The sequence below is a fragment of the Lithobates pipiens genome, unplaced genomic scaffold, assembly GCF_037356315.1.
Source record: "Lithobates pipiens isolate NorthernLeopardFrog02 unplaced genomic scaffold, aLitPip1_a1.2 Scaffold_23, whole genome shotgun sequence".
Taxonomy (NCBI): Eukaryota; Metazoa; Chordata; class Amphibia; order Anura; family Ranidae; genus Lithobates; species Lithobates pipiens.
In genome coordinates this window covers 15532166-15553206 of record NW_027507785.1, presented here as the reverse complement: position 1 = coordinate 15553206, position 21041 = coordinate 15532166, and the positions used below count along the sequence as shown (strand labels likewise).

At 45.9% G+C, this 21041-nt stretch overlaps 1 long non-coding RNA gene across 1 annotated transcript in view; it reads right to left on the bottom strand.

Moving 5' to 3' along the window:
* Positions 1-17541, bottom strand: part of LOC143927217 (uncharacterized) — a 28037-nt gene extending 10496 nt beyond the window's left edge. The window contains exons 1-3 of the long non-coding RNA XR_013262254.1: positions 17397-17541; positions 286-610; positions 117-212 (exon numbers count right to left, since the gene is read on the bottom strand). This is a non-coding gene — a long non-coding RNA (uncharacterized LOC143927217). The remainder of the gene's footprint in view (positions 1-116; positions 213-285; positions 611-17396) is intronic.
* Positions 17542-21041: the final 3500 nt, after the last annotated feature.

Sequence of the window (21041 nt, the reverse complement as noted above, 5' to 3'; positions counted from 1 at the left end):
GTCACATGATCAAAATATTGCATGCAATATTGCTTTGTGTATTGAGACCTCAGCCTCCTGCAAAGGTTACATGGTTGAAAAACAAAATAGGTTACTTATTAACTTCCCACACTTACCGATCATTGTGGCAAGAGATTGATTACTTGAATATCCCACACCCCTTGTGTCTAGGAGGAAAAGGTTGTGTAGTTATGTTTCACCTATAGCACTGCCTACAATGGAAATAGGGTATTAAGCTTCATATATTTAAATAAACTATATTGTCAAAAAAATTGTGACGCCTACCTTTACATGCATATTGGACATTAATGGCATCCCAGTCTTAGTCCGTAGGGTTCAATATTGACTTGGCCCACCCTTCACAGCTATAACAGCTTTAACTCTTCTGGGAAGGCTGTCAACAAGGTTTAGGAGTGTGTCTATGAGAATGTTTAATCATTCTTCCAGAAACGCATTTGTGACGTCAGACACTGATGTTGGATGAGAAGGCCTGGCCTGCAGGCTACGCTCTAATTCATCCCAAAGGTGTTCTATCGGGTTGCAGTCAAGACTCTGTGAAGGCCAGTCAAGTTCCTCCACCACAAACTCGCTCATCCATGTCTTCATTCACCTATAAAAAATAGTTTTTTAAAAAGCGGCATACGAGACCATACGAGACCCTTATCCAAGCATGAAGACAGGTAAATCAGGAAAGAGGAAGTATGAGCGAGCGGCACCCCCCTCCTGAAAAATACCAGACCACATGCCCTCAACATGGGGGTTAGGTGCTTTAGGGCAGGGGGGCTCTGAGCTCCACATCCCCTAAACACCTTGCTCCCATGTTGATGGGGACAAGAGCATCTTCCATACAACCCTGAGCAGTGGTTGTAAGGGTAGGGGGCCCCTAGATCCCAGTCCCCACTATGTGAATGAGTATGGGGTACATTGGACCCCTACTCATTCACATTCATTCAAAAAAGGGCCATAAATAAATAAAAACAGTACACAGGTTTTTGACAAAGTCCTTTATTAACCACTTAACAACCGCCCATTGCCGATTAACGGCTTCAGGGCGGTTGTTTAACTCTGAGAGGCCGTTAATTAACGGCCTCCCAGAATTCTACTCTCGTGCGCCCCCTGGGGCACGCACACGAGATCATCCGTGACCTGCCAATACTCTACAATACCCTGCAATACTCTGCAGTACCCTGCCATTACTCTGAAGTACCCCCCATTACTCTGCAGTACCCCCCATTACTCTGCAGTACCCTGCCATTACTCTGCAGTACCCTGCCATTACTCTGCAGTACCCCCCAATACTCTGCAGTACCCCCCATTACTCTGCAGTACCCCGCCATTACTCTGCAGTACCCCGCCATTACTCTGCAGTACCCCCCAATACTCTGCAGTACCCCCCATTACTCTGCAGTACCCCCCAATACTCTGCAGTACCCGCCATTACTCTGCAGTACCCCCAATACTCTGCAATACCCCCCAATACTCTGCAATACCCCCCAATACTCTGCAATACCCCCCAATACTCTGCAATACCCCCCAATACTCTGCAATACCCGCCAATACCCCTGCAATACCCTGCCATAAATTGCCATACCCAGCCATACTTGGAGATACCCAGCCATACTCGGTGATACCCTGCAATACCCAGCCACAGACGCCCACCCCTCACCGCCCTCCGGTGCTTCTACCAACTCGCCAGTACGATCAAAGCCAGAATCTTTTTTTTTTTTTTTATTTCAGGCTTCCCAGCCTAGAGGTGAGATGTGGGGTCATATTGACCCCCAGATTTCACTGTAAAGAGGACCTGTCACCCCATATTCCTATTACAAGGGATGTTTACATTCCTTGTAATAGGAATAAAAGTGATCAAAAATTTAATTTTTGGGGAAAAAAATGTCAAACTAAAATAAATAAAGTAAAATGAACAATAAAAAAAAAATAAAAAATTGAAAGCGCCCCTGTCCCCATGTGCTCGCATGCAGAAGCGAACACATACGTAAGCCCCGCCCACATATGAAAACGGTGTTCAAACCACACATGTGAGGTATCGCCGCGAACGTTAGAGCGAGAGCAATAATTCTAGCCCTAGAACTCCTCTGCAACTCAAAACATGTAACCAGTAAAAAAAAATTAAAGCGTCGCCTATGGGGATTTTTTAAGTAGCGACGTTTGGCGCCATTCCACGGGCATGTGCAATTTTGAAGAGTGACATGTTCGATATCTATTTACTCAGCATAACTTCATCTTTCACTTTATGCAAAAATTGGGCTAACTTTACTGTTTTTTTTTGTTTTTTTTTTAAGCACAAAACAGTTTTTTCCCCCAAAAAAACACGTTCGAAAAATTGCTGCGCAAATACCTTGTGAGATAAAAATTTGAAACGACCACCATTGTATTCTCCAGGGTGTTTGCTAAAAAAACATATATAATGTTTTGGGGTTCTCTGTAATTTTCTAGCAAATAAATGATGATTTTTACATGTAGGAGAGAAATGTCAGAATTGTCCCTGGTGTGCTCCAGAAGGCATGATGGCGCTCCCTGCATGTTGGGCCTCTATATGTGGCCACGATGTGTAAAAGTCTCACACATGTGGTATCGCCGTACTCGGGAGTAATAGCAGAATGTGTTTTAGGGTGTAATTTGTGGTATGCATATGCTGTGTGTGAGAAATAACCTGATAATATGACAATTTTGTGGAAAAAAAAAAAAAAAAGGAAAAAAAATCTTAATTTTGCAAAGAATTGTGGGAAAAAATGACAACTTCAAAAAACTCATCATGCCTCTTACTAAATACATTGGAATGTCTTCTTTCCAAAAAGGGGTCATTTGGGGGGTATTTGTACATTTCTGGCATGTAAGGCCGCGTACACACGCGGGGACTGTTCGCTCAACTTTGTCCGTCAAACAGTTTCAGCAAACAGTCCGCTCAAAATTAGCATGGACGGACTTGCCCACACACGACGAACGAACAGTTTGCTGAAACCGTGCGAGATGACGTGAATGGCACGTACGACGGGACGGAAAATACGACGTCCTATACACTGCATTACAACTTTCGGCGTGTAAATCCTTTCTGAGCATGCGCGGAACTTAGTTTGACGAACAAGCCTACACACGAGGGGACTGTTCGCTGAAACCAAGTTTCAGCGGACAGTTTTTCGGAATTTCCGAAAAACTTTGTTCAGCAGACTGTCCGCTGAAACTGTCCGCTGAAAGCCCACACACGGGCGGACTGTCTGCCGAAACACTGTTCAGCGGACAAAGTTGGGCGAACAGTCCCCGCGTGTGTACGCGGCCTTAGGGTCTCAAGAATTGAAATAGGCCGTCAGTCCTTCAGGTGTGATCAATTTTCAGATATTGGCACCATAGCTTGTGGACTCTATAACTTTCACAAAGACCAAATAATATCCACCAATTTGTACTTATTTTTACCAAAGATATGTAGTAGTATAAATTTTGGCCAAAATTTATGAAGAAAAAATTACTAATCTGCTAAATTTTATAACAGAAACGAAGAAAAATTCATTTTTTCCGCAGAATTTTCGGTCTTTTTTCTTTTATAGCACAAAAAATAAAAAACTGAGAGGTGATTAAATACCACCAAAAGAAAGCTCTATTTGTGTGAAAAAAAGGACAAAAATTTCATATAGGTCCAGTGTTGCATGACTGAGTAATTGTCATTCAAAATGTGAGCACCAAAAGCTGAAAATTGGTCTGGTTATTAAGGGTGTTTAAGTGCCCAGTGGTCAAGTGGTTAAAAATGAAAAATGTCCACCCGTCGTAGCTCCAACGTCTCCCTCCAGTGAGGTCTTCTTCCTCTGGTTCTTCTCCCTCCACTGATGTCTTCTTCCTCTGGTTTTCCTCCGGTTCTTCTCCCTCCACTGATGTCTTCTCCCGATGCTAGCTCCCACTGTTGTGTTAGCTCCGGTGAGTGCCTTTTCATATATAGCAATGGGACGTGGCCATTCAGTGACATCATCCGAAGACTCTGACCTTTGACTCCCGTCCCTGACCTGCTGGGCTGCATGCTCGGATAAGGGTCTGGTATGGATTTTGGGGTGGGGGGACCACTCACTTTTCTTTTTTAATTTTGGCATTGGGGTTTCCCCTCAAAATACATACCCGACCGAAGGGTCTGGTATGGACATGGGGGTAGGGGGGCACACCAATATTGTTTTGTTTTTTTACTTGCCATGGCGTTCCTCCTTCAAGATTCATACCAGACTCAAAGGGCCTGGTTTGGTCGTTTCAAAGTTGGTTCACGTTCAAATCCCATGAGAGTTGAGTTGAATCTTGATATAGCGTGGTCTTACCCTGAAGGGTCCCTGCCATGCTGCATACTCGGATAAGGGTCTGGTATGGATTTTGGGGTGGGGGGACCACTCATTTTTCCTTTTTAATTTTGGCATTGGGGTTTCCCCTCATAATACATACCAGACGGAAGGGTCTGGTATGGACTTAGGGGTGGGGGGGCACACCATTATTGTTTTTTTTTTTTTAATTGCCATGGAGTTCCTCCCTCAAGATTCATACCAGACTCAAAGGGCCTGGTGTGATCGGATCAAAGTTGATTCACGTTCAAATCCCATGAGAGTTGAGATGAATCTTGATATAGCGTGGTCTTACCCCGAAGGGTCCCGATGCGCTTACAAACACATACACAGATACTAGGGCCCATTTATAGACAGGATCTGATTACCCTACCAGCGTGTTTTTGGAGTGTGGGAAGAAACCGGAGGAAGCTCGCACAGGCACAGGGAGAACATGCAAACTCCAGGCAGATGGTGTTGTGGTCGGGATTTGAACCAGCGACCCCATTGCTGCTAGGTGAGAGTGGCACAGTTGGATTGGGAGTCATTTGACTACCATGTCGGAGCAGTGTGAACCCAGCCTTAATCTATATACAGAAGGAGAAGGACTTATTATAAAACATAAGCCAATGTCAGATTTAAAGATCAAAGGCTTCCTACTGAGATGCCTCCCAAGACACATCAAAAGTTGGAGAAGGCCATCCACATTGGCCGTCCACAAAGGAATCAAGTGAGAGGAGCAACAACCTGAGCAAAGTGTTTATTTAATATATCACTGGATAGCGAATGGGACCAAAAAATTATTGAAGTTCTCAAACAGACTTCAGAATGTACCAGTGAGTCAAAGCAGTCAATTTAGCCAGATTGGGAGTATACCTTTCGTATCAATGACATGTCCATGATAAATTGCATACAAGCTAATACATTCCAGACTTGAGATTTAGCCTAAACTTGGCCAGCCTTTGAAAGACCCATCAAGGTGCTGCAGATGTCCATCAATGTTTTTTGAAAATAACACATTGTCCTTTTCTGAGCAGAAGTTTATAAGATTTAGAAAAATGCTGGAGTTGTTCATAGGCTAAAGCCTAGTACGCACCATTCAATAAAAAACGGCCGACATTCGGCCCGTGTGCGTCTGGCGGCAGTTTGGCCGGCCTCTGTCAAAGGGGCATATCCAAAAAAGATCTGCCAATCAGCTGCTGATCAGGTGCCCTCAGCCAATGCATTCTGGCGGTGGGCCGCCCCCCTGTCAGAACACAATAGCTCAGCAGGGGAGATAGCTGTACTAACATCGGATCCTTAGTACAGTGGTGCCTCCCAAGCTCTTCAGGTTTTGTTTTTTTCAGCCCGCTGGGTGGAATAAAAAATACTCAGTGTGTAACCAGGCTAGGCTTTAACCACTTTCAGACCATTTTACTGGCCAAAGACCAGACCACTTTTTGCGATTCGGCACTGCGTCGCTTTAACTGACAATTGCGCGGTCGTGCGACGTGGCTCCCAAACAAAATTGACGTCCTTGTTTTCACACAAATAGAGCTTTCTTTTGGTGGTGTTTGATCACCTCCTGCGGTTTTTATTTTTTGCGCTATAAACAAAAAAAAGCGCCAATTTAAAAAAAACGCATTATTTTTTACGTTTTGCTATAATAAATATACCCCAAAAATATATAAAAACATTTTTTTTAATCAGTTTAGCTTACATATTCTTGGTAAAAAAATTAAAATAAAATCGCAATAAGCGATTATTGATTGATTTGCTCAAAATTTATAGCGTTTACAAAATAGGGGATAGTTTTATGGCATTTTTATTAATATTTTTTTTTTACTAGTAATGGCGGTGATCAGCGATTTTTATTGTGACTGCGACATTGCGGCGGACACATCGGACATTTTTGACACATTTTTGGGACCATTGTCATTTATACAGCAATCAGTGCTATACAAATGCAGTAATTCCTGTGTAAAGGACACGGGCAGTGAAGGGGTTAACCAGGGGGTGGCAGTGTAGGGGTTAAGTGTGTCCTGGGGATGTGTTACTAACTGTGGGGGGCTGGGCTGTGTGTTAGTGAACACTGATCTCTGCTCCAATCACAGGGAGCAGAGATCAGTGTCACTTGTTGCTAGGCAGAACGGGGAGATGCTGTTTACATCAGTTTCTCCCCATTCAGCCTCCCCGTGAGACGATCGGGGGTATCCCCGCGGCGATCGAGTCCACGGGACCCGCGACCGGACTCACGGGGGTCCCGACCGGCACATGCACTTGCCGGCGGCGGCATTCACACAATGGTAGGGCATCAATTTTAAATGGACGTACCTGTACGCTAATTTGCCTGCCCGTGTCATTCTGCCGACGTACATTGTCGTGCGCCGGTCGGGAAGTGGTTAAAGACATGAGGTTAACTCAAAGAGCCCCATGGGAGTAATAAACTGGGATGGTTATCCTTCTTGAAAAGAACCTAGCAATACTTGCATGTAAATTGATGTCAGAAATACAGTGGGCTTGACCCAACAGCATTGAGGATTCCTCTATACAAGGTGGAAATATGGTTCCCAATTACAGCAAAACCATTGTTATCTTTTATTGGTTAAAAAAAAAATGATGCTTTTCCAATCCATAGCTAAAAAGCCTTTGAAACTGAAATTCTGAGCACCTTCTCTTTATCATACAGGATTTATATACAGTGGGTATAGAAAAAAAATCACCCCCCTTTAAAATAATCACATTTTGTTGCTTTGCAGTCTGAAATGAAGACAGACACAGTTTTTGTTTTATCCAGCTGTATTTACTGAGTGCAACTTTCAACATCCAAGTGAAAGATATAACAGCTATATGTCAGAAAACAATATAAAAAAAAATAAAAAATAAAAAACAGAATCATTGAGTTGGAAAAAGGATCACCCCCTTGTGTCAGTATTTTTTGGACCACCTTTTAATTACAGCCTTTAGTCTGTTGGGATATGTCTCTACTAGCTTTGCACATCTAGACTTTGCAATAATTGCCCACTCTTCTTTGCAGAACTGGTCCAGTTCAGTTAAATTTGATGGTGACTGTTTGTGGACTGCAGTCTTCAAGTCATTCCACGGGTTTACAATGGGATTTGAGTCTGGGCCCTGACTAGGCCATGCAAGGATATTCACCCTTTTAACCTTCAACCACTGTGTGGAGAGCGCGGCTCTCGTTCTGGGTGGATGTCATATGACAGCCTTCCAGAACGACCGCTCTTGCGCATCCCCGGGGGCGCGCAGCGCAGTTTTTGGTGGAGCGGTGTGTCAGTCTGACACACCGATATCGGTGAAGACCCTTTACCACGTAATCAGCCATGTCCAATCACGGCTGATCACAATGTAAACAGGAAGAGCTGTTGATCGGCTTTTCCTCACTCGCGTCTGTTTATCAGTGCAGCCCCCCTCGGATGCCCACCCAGGACCACCAAGATGCCGCCAGGACCACCAGGGATTGCCACCACACTGGACCACCATGTATGCCACCCTAGACCACCAGGGAAATGCCAATCAGTGCCCATCCCCAATGCCTGCCAGTGCCATCAGTGATGCCTGTCAGTGCCACCCATCAGTGCCACCTACCAGTGCCCATCAGTGCCAGCTATCAGTGGCCATTAGTGCCACCTCATCAGTGCCGCCTTACCAGTGCCCATCAGTGAAAGAGAAAACTTACTTATTTACAAATTTTTATAACAGAAACAAAAGAAAAACTTTTTTTTTCCAAATTTCATGTCTTTTTTTTATTTGTTTAGAAAAAAAAAAAACCCAGAGGTGATCAAATACCACCAAAAGAAAGCTCTATTTGTGGGAACAAAATGATAAAAATTCAGTTTGGGTGCAGTGTAGCATGACCGCGCAATTGTCATTTAAACAGCGACAGCGCTGAAAGCTGAAAATTGGCCTGGGCAGGAAGGGGGTGTAAGTGCCCGGTATTGAAGTAGTTAAATTTGAATCTCTGCAGCAGGGACTGGAGCACTTGTCAGGATAGAAGGATAAATGGATGGTACAAAATACCATAAAACTATTATAAAGAAAAGAAAAAACTGCGCTGAGAATAGAGCACAAAAGATTAATATTATATGGATGGACCAGTCCAGAAGCAGTAATTAAATGTGAGATATAGCACAAAAATAATGGGAAGGAGAAAAAATTGCGCTACAACAGTCTGTATAGATTTTGCAGAGCACAAACAGTTCCAAATGGTGATATATGTAGTTAAGAAACTTCAAAGAAGAACACCCTGATGATAAATCACAAATAAGTGTACCACCACCTCATAGAAAACACGCTTACCAGATAGTAAGCAAATTTGAGCAGATGGCTTTGACCCAGCCCAGGCCTTTCCAAGATTCACCAGGATCCTGCATACATGTTGACATGCCCCTGAAAAATGTATAGACCATAGCGTGATACTGTATTGTATACGGAACACCCCAGTGACTATTAATACAAACGAGTGCACCGCCACCTCACAGAGAACACACTTACCAGATAGCGCACAACTTGGACATATGGCTTTAACCCAGCCTGGGCCTTTTCTCAGTAGGGCATCCCAAAAATGACATGGGGAATAATATGACTCTCAGGTGGATACCATAGGCTCCAAAAGCTAGGCGAGCAGTGCGCCAACAATCAACCCAAAATGGAGATGAGATAGACCATAGCGTGATATTGTTTCTATCCTGGTTTATTATATCAAATTTAAAAGGTTGCACTTACATCTTTAAAAAAACATAGAACAAATTAAGCTATAATACAAGCTCCCGTCCTTCTCAACGAGATGGCATGTTGACGTATTATTCCCCATGTCATCTTTGGGATGCCCTGCTGAGTAAAGGCCCAGGCTGGGTTAAAGCCATATTTCCAAGTTGTGCGCTATCTGGTAAGTGTGTTCTCTGTGAGGTGGCGGTGCACTCGTTTGTATTAATAGTTACTGGGGTGTTCTGTATACAGTACAGTATCTGGACCTTTCAGCTGCCTTTGACACGGTTGACCACCCTCTCCTCCTCAAAAAAACTTTACTTCCTTGGTCTCCGTGACTGTGCTCTTCAGTGGCTCTCATCCTACCTATCCCAACACACCTTCAGTGTCGCTTACAATTCTACTTCCTCCACTCCTCTTCCCTTCTCTATCGGAGTCCCCCAAAGTTCTGTTCTTGGACCTCTTATTTTCAATCTACATCTCTTCCCTGGGTCAGATGATAGCCACTCACGGCTTTCAATATCATTTCTACGCTGACGACACACAAATCTATCTCTCCACCCCTCAACTCACCCCATCAGTCTCCTCACACATCACCAACTTACTTCAACTTCCTCAAACTCAACTTGTCCAAAACCGAATTTATAATATGTCCTCCCCCACAAGCCTCTTCCTCCGGACTTCTCTATCAAGAGCAATGGCACAACCATCCACCCATCCCCACATGTCAGGGTGCTAGGTGTTATCCTGGACTCTGAAATTTCCTTTCAGCCCCACATCCAATCACTTTCCAAAGCTTGCCGCCTCAACCTCCGCAACATCTCTAAACTACGTCCCTTTCTAACCAATGAAACCACAAAGCTCCCGATTCACTCCCTGGTTATCTCTCACCTTGACTACTGCAACTCCCTCCTCATTGGCTCACCTTTAAATAGACTATCTCCCCTTCAGTCCATCATGAATGCTGCTGCCAGACTCATCCACCTTACAAACCGCACAGTGTCTGCTACCCCTCTCTGCCAATCCCTCCATTGGCTGCCACTTGCCCAACTAATTCAATTCAAAATACTAATGCCGCGTACACACAATCGAATTGTCCGGCGCACTTAGTCCGCCAGACAATTCGATCGTGTGTGGGCCCCAGCGGACTTTTTCATCGTAAAAGTCCGGTGGACTTAGAAAGTAGTTTTGACTCAAAATATTTCCGCCGGACTTGGCTTTCAGCGGACAATCCGTTCGTCAGTGTGCTAGTCCGGCGGACTAAGAATGACGCATGCTCTGAAGCAAGTACGAGAAGGAAGCTATTGGCTACTGGCTATTGAACTTCCTTTTTCTACTCCCGTCGTACGTGCTGTACGTCATCGCATTGGCAATCGCCGGACTTTCGAAGTGTCCGTGTGTGGCCAAGTCCGTTTGTTATAAAGTCCGGCAGATTGTTTGCTGGATTGTTTGCCGGACCAACTCCGCCAGACAATTCGATTGTGTGTACGCGGCATTACACTTACTTACAAAGCCATCCGCAACTCTGCCTCTAGCTGCATCACTAGCTTAGTCTCAAAATACCAACCTAATCGCCCACTTCGTTCCTTCCAAGACCTCCTGCTCTCTAGCTCCCTCATAACCTCTTACCATATCCGCCTCCAGGACTTCTCCCGAGCCTCGCCCATCCTCTGGAACTCGCTACCCCAATCTGTCAGAATGTCTCCAAATGTATCCACTTTAAGTCCTTGCACACGCAGTCGGAGATTCCGACGGAATCTGTCTGATCGGAGCGGAGCGTTTTGTCGGACATTCCGACTGTGTGTGGTCTGCATCGGACTGTTTCCGTTGGAATATCCGTCGGACCAAATTTTCCAACTTGCCGGAAATATTTTCCGACAAAATGCTCCGATCTGACATACTCCAATCATGTGTAGAGAATTCCGATCGGACAAAGTGCTCAGATCAAATTCCTACATCAAAGCTATTGGCTACTAGCGCGAACATAGTCCCGTTGTAACGAAATTACGTCATCACGTTCTGAGCGATCGGATTTTCCGACAACTTCGTCCGACCGTGTGTATGCAACGGTTTCAGACAAGATCCGACGGACAAAATCCGACGGATTTGGTTGTCGGAATCTCCGACCGTGTGTACAAGGGCTTAGGCGATCCCTGAAAACTTTCCTCTTTAGAGAAGCCTACCCTGCCTTGTCTCCATTAGCTCATCCCCCACAGCTATTACCCTTTTGTATAACCCTCCCTCCTAGATTGTAAGCTCTAATGAGCAGGGCCCTCTGATTCCCCCTGTCTTGAATTGTATTGTAATGTCTACCCTAATGTTGTAAAGCGCTGCGTAAACTGTCGGCGCTATATAAATCCTGTATTATAATAATAATAATAATAATAATAATAATTAATAGTTACTGGGGTGTTCTGTATACAATACAGTATCACGCTATGGTCTATTAATTTATTTTTTTTGGTTGATTGTCATGCCATCTCCTACGGAGCCCTGGATTTCATGATATCTATTTGAGGGACATATCAACATGTATGCAGGATCCTGGTGAATTGTGGAAAGCAAAGGCCTGGGCTGGGTCAAAGCCACCTGCCCAAATTTGCTTACTATCTTGTTAGCGTGTTTTCTATGAGGTGGTGGTACACTTATTTGTGATTTATCATCAGGGTGTTCTTCTTTGAAGTTTTTAAACTACATATATCACCAATTGGAACTGTTTGTGCCCTGCAAATTCTATATGGACTGTAGAAGCACAATTTTTAAGTAAGGCTGCTTTCACACTGCAGCGGGAGCGGCGTCGGCGGTAAAGTGCCGCTATTTTTAGCGGCGCTTTACCGTAGTTTTAGCGGCGGTGTGCGGGCGCTAGCGGGGTGGTTTTAACCCCCGCTAGCGGCTGAAAAGGGGTTAAACCCGCCCGCAAAGCGCCGCTGTAGCGGCGCTTTGCCGGCGGTATTGCCGCGGTGTCCCATTGATTTCAATGGGTAGGAGCGGTTTAGGAGCGGTGAATACACCGCTCCTTCACCGCTGCAAAGATGCGGCTAGCAGGACTTTTTTCACCGTCCTGCCAGCGCACCGCTCCAGTGTGAAAGCCCTCTGGCTTTCACACTGGAGTTAAAGGGGCCGGTTTTTTTCAGGCGTTACACAGGCGCTATTTTTAGCGCTGTAACGCCTGAATACCGCCCCAGTGTGAAAGCAGCCTAACTCTCTCCAAAGCCACACCAAGGTGCCAAACTCTAAAGCTGCAACTCATCAACTTTGACATACGTAGGAAACAGTAGCAGCCTCAGCTTTTGGAGACTGTACACCTCCGGGGGGATTACACGGACCTACAAAATGGGTCCAAAATTATTTTTCTTCAGTAAAGGAGAAATTCTCTTTAGTTCACTGAAAAGCTATTCTTGAAAAATAAAATTTACTCTTTTTTTTAAATTAGTTTAGGCTAGGTTCACACATGTCTGGTGCAAATTTTCCCTGCGTATTCACTGTGAATTTCTTAAGCAATTGTTCTTCGGTTTATCTGCGATTTTAGATGCGGTTCTGATGTCTAATTTATGTAGGCGACTGCTGTCGGCGTCATTAATATTAGCTGGTTGTTAAGGAGCGGGCCACAAAAGCCAGCCACTGCGTCTTTAGCAACGGATGACTGATCGTAAAAATTAAAAAAAAAAAAAAAACATTGCCGGCAACTAAAAATCATGAAAAGAAAATGCGTAGGGGTCCCCCCATCCATATCAGGTCCTTTAGGGTCTGGCAAGAATTTTAAGAGAAACTTCACGCCAACATTTTTTTTTTAAATGCTGTGGGGTCCCCCCCCCCAATCCATACTAGACTCTTAGGTCTGATATGGATTTTGAGAGGAACGTCATACCAAAATAAAAATAAAAAATGCATACCAGACCCTAATTCGAGCATGCAGACCAGCAGGCCAGGAAGGGGGGGGGGGGGGGGGGGTGAGGGAGCGCCTGCCCCCGCCTCCTGAACTATACCAGGCCTCATGCCCTGAACATGGAGAGGGGTGCTTTGGGGCAGAGCTTTGTCCTCCCCCACCCCAAAGAACCTTGTCCTCATGTTGATGACAAGGGCTTCTTCCCCACAGCCCTGGGCTGTGGTTTGGGTGTCTGCAGGTGGAGGGGCTTATAGAAATCTTGAAGTCACCTTTAACAAGGGGGACCCCAGATCCCACCCCCCATGTGAATGAGTATGGGGTACATCATTCACCTTCAGCAAAAAAAAAATCAAAAAGAAATAAAAACACACGCTGTTTTTGACAATTTCTTTATTAAAAATAAAAAAACTGTGTCCCCCCATGTAGATCTATTGTCAATCACAATGCCCGCTGCCACACCTGAAAAAAGAAGCTCTGTCCAGGACAAAGGCTACCACCCTCTGCCTGCTGCACCGCGTGACAGTTCTTAAATATGTAAGGGGCGGGGCCACCTGGCGATGTCACCTGGTGGCACTGCCCCCCTGTGGCCTCACTGACCCGTGCATGGTGGGCTGCTGACATCACAAGGGGTGGTGCCACCAGGTGACATTGCCGGGTGGCCGCGCCCCTTACCTATTTGAAAACTGTCACATGGTGGAGCAGGCAGATGGTGGTAGCCTTCATCATGGGTGGAGATTTTTTTTTCGGGTCCAGCGTCGGGCATCATGAGCAGGGCAGGACTTAGGGTGGTGGGGGCCCCTGGGCTTGAGTCACTTTCGGGCCCTACCTTCTATACATTACCGTATTTATGGGCGTATAACACGCGCCGGCATATAACACCCAAGTTTAGGAGGGAAGTTTAAGGAAAAAAACTTACATTTAAACGCCCATCAGTGCAGCCTTGTCCATTGTCATTTGCAGCCTTGTCATTGCAGTCTTGAAGTTTAAAAATGGCACCGCCAAGATACAGAGTCCTGTGTATCTTGGTGGCTCTTGGCAGCTCTTGGGTCCTCTCGGCGGCTCTCGGGTCCTCTTGGTGTACACTCGGCTAAGTATCTCGGCGGGGCCCCCTATTGGGCGGGGCCCATGGACTTGAGCCCAGTCAAGCCCAATGGTAAGTCCTGCCCTGATCATGAGTGACGGTGGATCTAAATTGGGGAGGTGGAGGGCATTCTTTTTTATTTTTAATAAAGGAATTGTCAAAAACTGTGTTTTTATTTCTTTTTGACACTTTTTTGGTGAATAAGTAGGGGTAAAATGTACTCCAGGCTCATTCACATAGTGGGGGGGCCGGGATATGGGGGCCCCCTTGTTAAAGGGGGCTTCCAGATTCCGATAAGCCCCCTACCTACAAACCCCAAAAAACTCTTGCCCAGGGTTGTGGGGAAGAGGCCTTTGTCCCGTCAACATGGTGACAAGGTGATTTGGGGTGGGGAGGCAAAGTAACCCCCCCATGTTGAAGGCATGTGGCCTGATATGGTTCAGGAAGGGGGGCACTCGATTGTACCACCCTTACCTGGCCTGCAAAGCTGCATGCTCGGATAAATGATTGGTATGGATTGGGGGAGGGGGGGACGCCGTTTTTGCAACCCAGGAGGTTGTTAAAGAGGGATTCCACCTACAAAAAAATTATTAAAAGCCAGCAGCTATAAATACTACAGCTGCTGACTTTTAATAAATTGCCACTCACCTGTCCCGGGGTCCAGCGATATCCGCAGCCAAGGCCGATCGATCGCTCGGCTCTCGGCTGCTGCCGCCGCCATTCTCGGTGAGGGAATCAGAAAGTGAAGCATTGCAGCTTCACTTCCCGGTTCCCTACTGTGCATGCGCGCGTCGAACAAAGCAATAGGAATGGTCTGCGCTGTCTCTGGGACCCGTGTGTGTCCCAGCAGACAGCTCACTGGGACAGGAAACAGCATAGACTCCCGTGGGAGTCTATGCCCGGAAGTGGGTGCAAATACCTGTCTTAGACAGGTATCTGCACCCCCCCCCCCCTGAAAGGTCTCAAATGTGACACCGGAGGGGGGAGGGTTCCGATGAGCGGAAGTTACACTTTAGGGTGGAACCCCGCTTTAAGTAATCTCACCCTCAATTCCTTTTCATTTCTCTGTTGTCTCTTAAATATTTTATTTGCCCCATTGTTTACCCTTTCATTATTAAACTATGTTTTGAAAAGTCTCTAGTGCTTTAATGAAACTCAAAGAATCCCTGTCTCTTGGAGAGTGCTACTGTAATATAAATCTCTGAATACGTCTGTCTGTGGTGACTGTGTGTGTACGGACGTTTCATTTTTCCAAATGATATTGCTAATCTTTGTGCAGAGTGCAGCTGAGCGCGTCATATCAGTGACAGTGTGGTGTGAGCAGTGGCACTGCCATGGGGGTGCAAGGGTGTTTGGCCGACAGCACCGGGTGACACCCGCCAGAGGGGTGACACCAGGAAGCAGTTGCAGTGGGTGCCATTGAGCCCCCTCCCTCCTCCAGTAAAGGGGGCTCTTTTCCTCAGCTCAGTTGGCCCAGTGAACCCAAGCGGTGCTGTGACAGGGGAGAGAGGCGAGCTGCGGGGCTGTCAGTGTATCTCCTCCGCTCCCCCCCTCCTTTCTCCTGTCAGCAGCGGAGAAGAGAGAGTGCACCTGGTTTGTCGCTTAGCATGTTGCCCGGTGTGTTTCCCACAGTGGAGCCAATCAGAAGAGACTAGAGTCTAGGGGAGCGTCATGGGATATGTAGTCCCAGAAGATTGACGGCTCCATTGTTGTGCACAGGCAGCAGACTTCAGCCCCCAGCATGCACTCTGCTGAGTGAGAGAGTGCTACAGGAGACAGGAAAAAGAGAGGACTGTCCTGGGGAAAACCAGAGAGGGAGCCATGTTGTATCTGTGCCACCAGAGAGGGAGCCACACTGTACTCGTGCCACCAGAGAGGGAGCCATGCTATACCCACACCACCAGAGTGGGAACCACGCTGTACCCGTGTCACCAGAGAGGGAGCCATGCTGTACCCGTGTCACCAGAGAGGGATCCATGCTGTACCCGCGCCACCAGAGAAGGTGCCATGATGTACCCGTGTCACCAGAGAGGGAGCCATGCTGTGCCCGCACCACCAGAGACGGAGCCAGGCTGTACCTGTGTCACCAGAGAGGGAGCCATGCTGTACCCGTGCCACCAGAGAGGGAGCCATGCTGTACCCGCACCACCAGAGAGGGAGCCATGCTGTACCTGTGTCACCAGAGAGGGAGCCATGCTGTACCCGTGCCACCAGAGAGGAAGCCAGGCTGTACCTGTGTCACCAGAGAGGGAGCCATGCTGTACCCGTGCCACCAGAGAGGGAGCCATGCTGTACCCGTGCCACCAGAGAGGAAGCCAGGCTGTACCTGTGTCACCAGAGAGGGAGCCATGCTGTACCCGTGCCACCAGAGAGGAAGCCAGGCTGTACCTGTGTCACCAGAGAGGGAGCCATGCTGTACCCGTGCCACCAGAGAGGGAGCCATGCTGTACCCGTGCCACCAGAGAGGAAGCCAGGCTGTACCTGTGTCACCAGAGAGGGAGCCATGCTGTACCTATGTCACCAGAGAGGGAGCCATGCTGTACCCGCGACACCAGAGAGGGAGCCATGCTGTACCCGTGTCACCAGAGAGGGAGCCATGCTGTACCCGTGTCACCAGAGAGGGAGCCATGCTGTACCCGTGTCACCAGAGAGGGAGCCATGCTGTACCAGTGTCACCAGAGAGGGAGCCATGCTGTACCCGTGTCACCAGAGAGGGAGCCATGCTGTACCCGTGTCACCAGAGAGGGAGCCATGTTGTACCCGTGTCACCAGAGAGGGAGCCATGCTGTACCTGCAGCACCAGAGAGGAAGCCATGCTCTTACAGTAAAGAACCCTCTATGTAGTTTAAGGTTAAACCTCTTTTCTTCTCATTCTAATGTGTGGCCACGAGTCTTGTTAAACTCCCTTCCACAAAAAAAGTTTTATCCCTGTTGTGGAGTCACCAGTACGGTATTTGATATTGCCATAGCTGTTCCTCCACCTGGTCTGGGAGACATACGTTCAGCTATTGCCTCTTTTGATCCAATCTGCAACATAGGTCTTTGGGATTTGTTTTTTATTGCTTTGAGAGGTTGCTAAATTGTGATTCCAAGTCCACTACTTTAGTTAGCCAGGGCTTCTTTCTTTGGGGGGCTTATTGTTTGAATTGTATTATTGTACTCAAAATATTTTTTCCTCATGCAAAAGAGGGGCACAAGTGTTTAAAAAATACTGGACTTGGTGTTAAAGACCACTGTCTTCTATGAATGGATAGCCTTCGCAGCCTTCCAACCACCTTAAATGATGTTAACTTTCTATATTGCCTCCAATGCACTTTGTTTAAATTGCAAACGTTTTGCTCATCCCTATCAATTAGGGAATGTGTTTTATACATGAATTTATACTGACATAAATCAAACCGACTTATGAACTTCTTACCTGGCTATGCACACAGAGATGTGAGGTCCTTCGGGAGTGTAAGCCAAACTAGCTAACGAGATGGAAATCCCCAATGCCGTTGTATTTAAATGAGTCAGTTGGACGTCTCGGAGAGCGATGAGGAGCCTGAGAAGGTACGGCGTAAATCTCTGTTGGGAAAGGTGGGGATGATTTGAAGATCCTGCTACACAGTACTGCGCAAAAGTTTTAGGCAGGTGTTTAGAAATGCTGTAAAGTATGAATGCTTTCAAAAATATATATTTTATTTGTTTTATTTTGTATCAATTTACAAAATGCAAAGTGAGCAAAAATCTAAATGAGATGAATTATTTGGTGTAACCAGACCACCGTTTGCCTTCAAAACAACACCGGTTCTTCTAGGTACAGTGGCGCACCGTTTTTGAAGGAACTCGGCAGGTAGGTTGTTCCAAACATCTTGGACAACTAACCACAGATCTTCTGTAGATACACCAATCAAAAATAAAAGCCACGCTTACCCAATGAAAAATCAAAATCAAAATCAAAGACAATCAACTAAAGCGAGAAACCACATTCCATGTGAAAACATAAATAATCCAAAACAATTGATATTGTGCACAAATGAGTCTCTCTCAAAGGGGAATGTTGGTGGTGAATGATTTTGGCACTATAGAAGATCACGGCATTTTAAAGCACAAGCACGGCTTTCAATACATTTTTGAGCACTTGAGAGTGACTAATTTGTGCACAATATACATTTTTTGGATGAATTATGTTTTCACACGGATTATGATTTTTATCATATTGATTATTGCTTTAGCTGACTTTGATTTGCACTATTTCATTGGGTAAGCGCGGCTTTTATTTTTGATGACGGTATGTTAATGTCAGCACATTTAAGCAGCTGAGGCTACCCATATCTGCACTAGCATTCTTAGCATTGCGCAGGTTTCATACTATATTATCTTTAAAGCGGGATTCCACCCTAAAGTGGAACCTCCGCTGATCGGAACCCCCCCCCCCTCCGGTGTCACAATTGACACCTTTCAGGGGGGAGGGGGGTGGAGATACCTGTCAAAGACAGGTATTTTCACCCACTTCCGGGCATAGACTCCCACGGGAGTCTACACCATTTCCTGCCCTGCCGCGCTGTCTGCTGGGACACACACGGGTCCCAGTGACAGCGCGGAGATCTCCTATTGCGCGGCGCGGCTCGCGCATGCGCAGTAGGGAACCGGGAAGTGAAGCCGATTCGCTTTACTTCCTGATTCCCTCACCTCGAATGGTGGCGGCAGCAGCCGAGGCCCGAGCGGTCGATCGGCCTCGGCTGCCGGCATCGCTGGAACCCGGGACAGGTGAGTGTCCATTTATTAAAAGTCAGCAGCTGTAGTATTTATAGCTGCTGGCTTTTAATATTTTTTTTTTTGGGCGGAATCCCTCTTTAACTTCTGTGGATGTAGGCTGCCTCAAATCCTTTTTATCTCTTCGTGTCATAAATGCCAGACAGACTTGATGATGTTGAGATAAGGGCTTTGTGGGGGGCCAAACCATCACATCCAGGACTTCTTTACGCTGAGGATAGTGACACTGGCTACATGTTTGGGGCCGTTGTCCTGCTGAAAAATACATTTGGGGCCAACCGCAAGCTTCCCTGATGGAATGGCATGATGGATAAGTATCTGCCTGTATTTCTCAGAATTGAGGACATCATTGACTGGGCAACGTTGAAGATTGTAGACGCAGTGGGGTTGATTTACTAAAGCTGGGGAGTGCAAAACCTGGTTCAGCTGTGCATGGTAGTTTTTTTTTGTCAAAGCTTAATTGAACAAGCTGAAGTTAGAAGCTGATTGGCTAACATGCACAGCTGCACCAGATTTTGCACTCTTCAGTGGGCCAGTTCACACCAGATGCAGTTCCATGCAGTTCCGTTTTTTTTTGCACCAATACAGTCAGTTCCGGTCAGTTTCAGGTGCAGAAGCTGACCGGAAACTGACCAGAAACTGACTGCATGGTGTGAACTAGAGCCATTGGAATACATGGAAAACACTGTGCATGCATTTTTAGGCTGGATTCACACCTATGCAGTTTTAGTGCTTTTTACATTTTGCAGATTTGCACTGGAGTCCATTTAACCTCCCTGGTGGTATGATTCATTCTGCTTTTAGGTGCTGAAAGCGGTACAATTATTTTGCATGGAAATTTGGCATTTTATATTGTAATCCTGTAATTCTTAGGAATAACTCTCTTAAATCTGTTCAAACCAGAGTCTAGCAGACATCCCGGGTATGATAAAGTTTATAATATAATAAATAATTAATAAAAATTATTCAATAATGTAATCAAATCAAAAAACACTGAAATTTGCTCATTTGCAGAATTGTCGCTGTCATTATATTTAGTGTTTGATGACGAATTTCCCCACAAATCGCTATCGCTCAATTCTGCAAGTGATTCTAATTTATTATCGCTGTTTTCTAGTTGGTCTAAAATCACTTTTGACATAAAGGGACACTTTTTGGTTGCTATGGACAATCTCCAAATTCCAGGCAGAAAAAACATTATTTATACAATAAAAGTGCATGCAGGGCACTGCATAGACCACTAGGGACAAATGGGGTGTGTATTTTTTTATACAGTACTGTAATCTGTAAGATTACAGTACTGTGTGTGTTTTGTGTGTTTTTACTTTTTTGAATTTGGTGCCGATCTCCGCTCCCGTGCGCCGTAACGTCGCAGGGAACGGAGCTCGGCGGCATTCGGGCACTGTGTGAATCGAGCGGGGGACAGCTCGATCACACAGCGCGGAGCACATCGCTGGATCCAGGGGACAAGGTAAGTAACTTCTCCCTGTATCCAGCAATGCGATCCCGAGTCTGGCTCAGGGTTACCGCTTATGATAGTAAAATCCTAACCCGAGCCAGACTCGGGATTACCGCAAGGGAGGTTAACATTGTTTCCTATGGAACACGATCTTTAGTGCAAATCTGCAAAATGCAAAAAGCACAAAAAATGCATAGGTGTGAATCCAGCCTTAGTGCAGAAAAAAAGTACAAGGAACTGAACGGAACTGCGTCTGGTGTGAACTGGCCCTTAGTAAATCAACCCCGGTGGTCAGCCAAAGAAATGTAAAGCAGCAGATGAAAGACACATCATGCTTACTTCCCTTCAAAGTAAATATTCTGCAGCAGGACAACGGCCTGTATCAAATGCCTTGCTGAATATGCTACGTCCACAGCACCTCCCTGGTCCAAAACATTGGTAATATAGTCAGAGAGTTCAATCAGATTAGACTGACATGATCTGCCCTCTGTAAAGCCATGCTGCTTTGGGTCCAACAATTTGTGAGTTTTTTAAGTTATCAATGACCCTTCTTTTCAGAAGCGATTCCATTAACTTGACTACAGCCAATGATAAACTCACTGGTCTGTAATTGCCAGCTTCTACCTTGCTGCCCTGCTTGTGGATGGGTACAATATTAGCTGTCCACCAGTCATGGGGAACTTCTCCTGTTAGAAAAAGGTTGATCAAAAAGATCTGTTATAACAACTATATCCCAAAGTTCTCTTAGAACTCTGGGATGAATACCATCAGGGCTTATTGCTTTATTAAGATTTAACCGAGCCCGTTCCTTTGCTACCTCTGTCTACAGAAATCCTAAAAATGAAC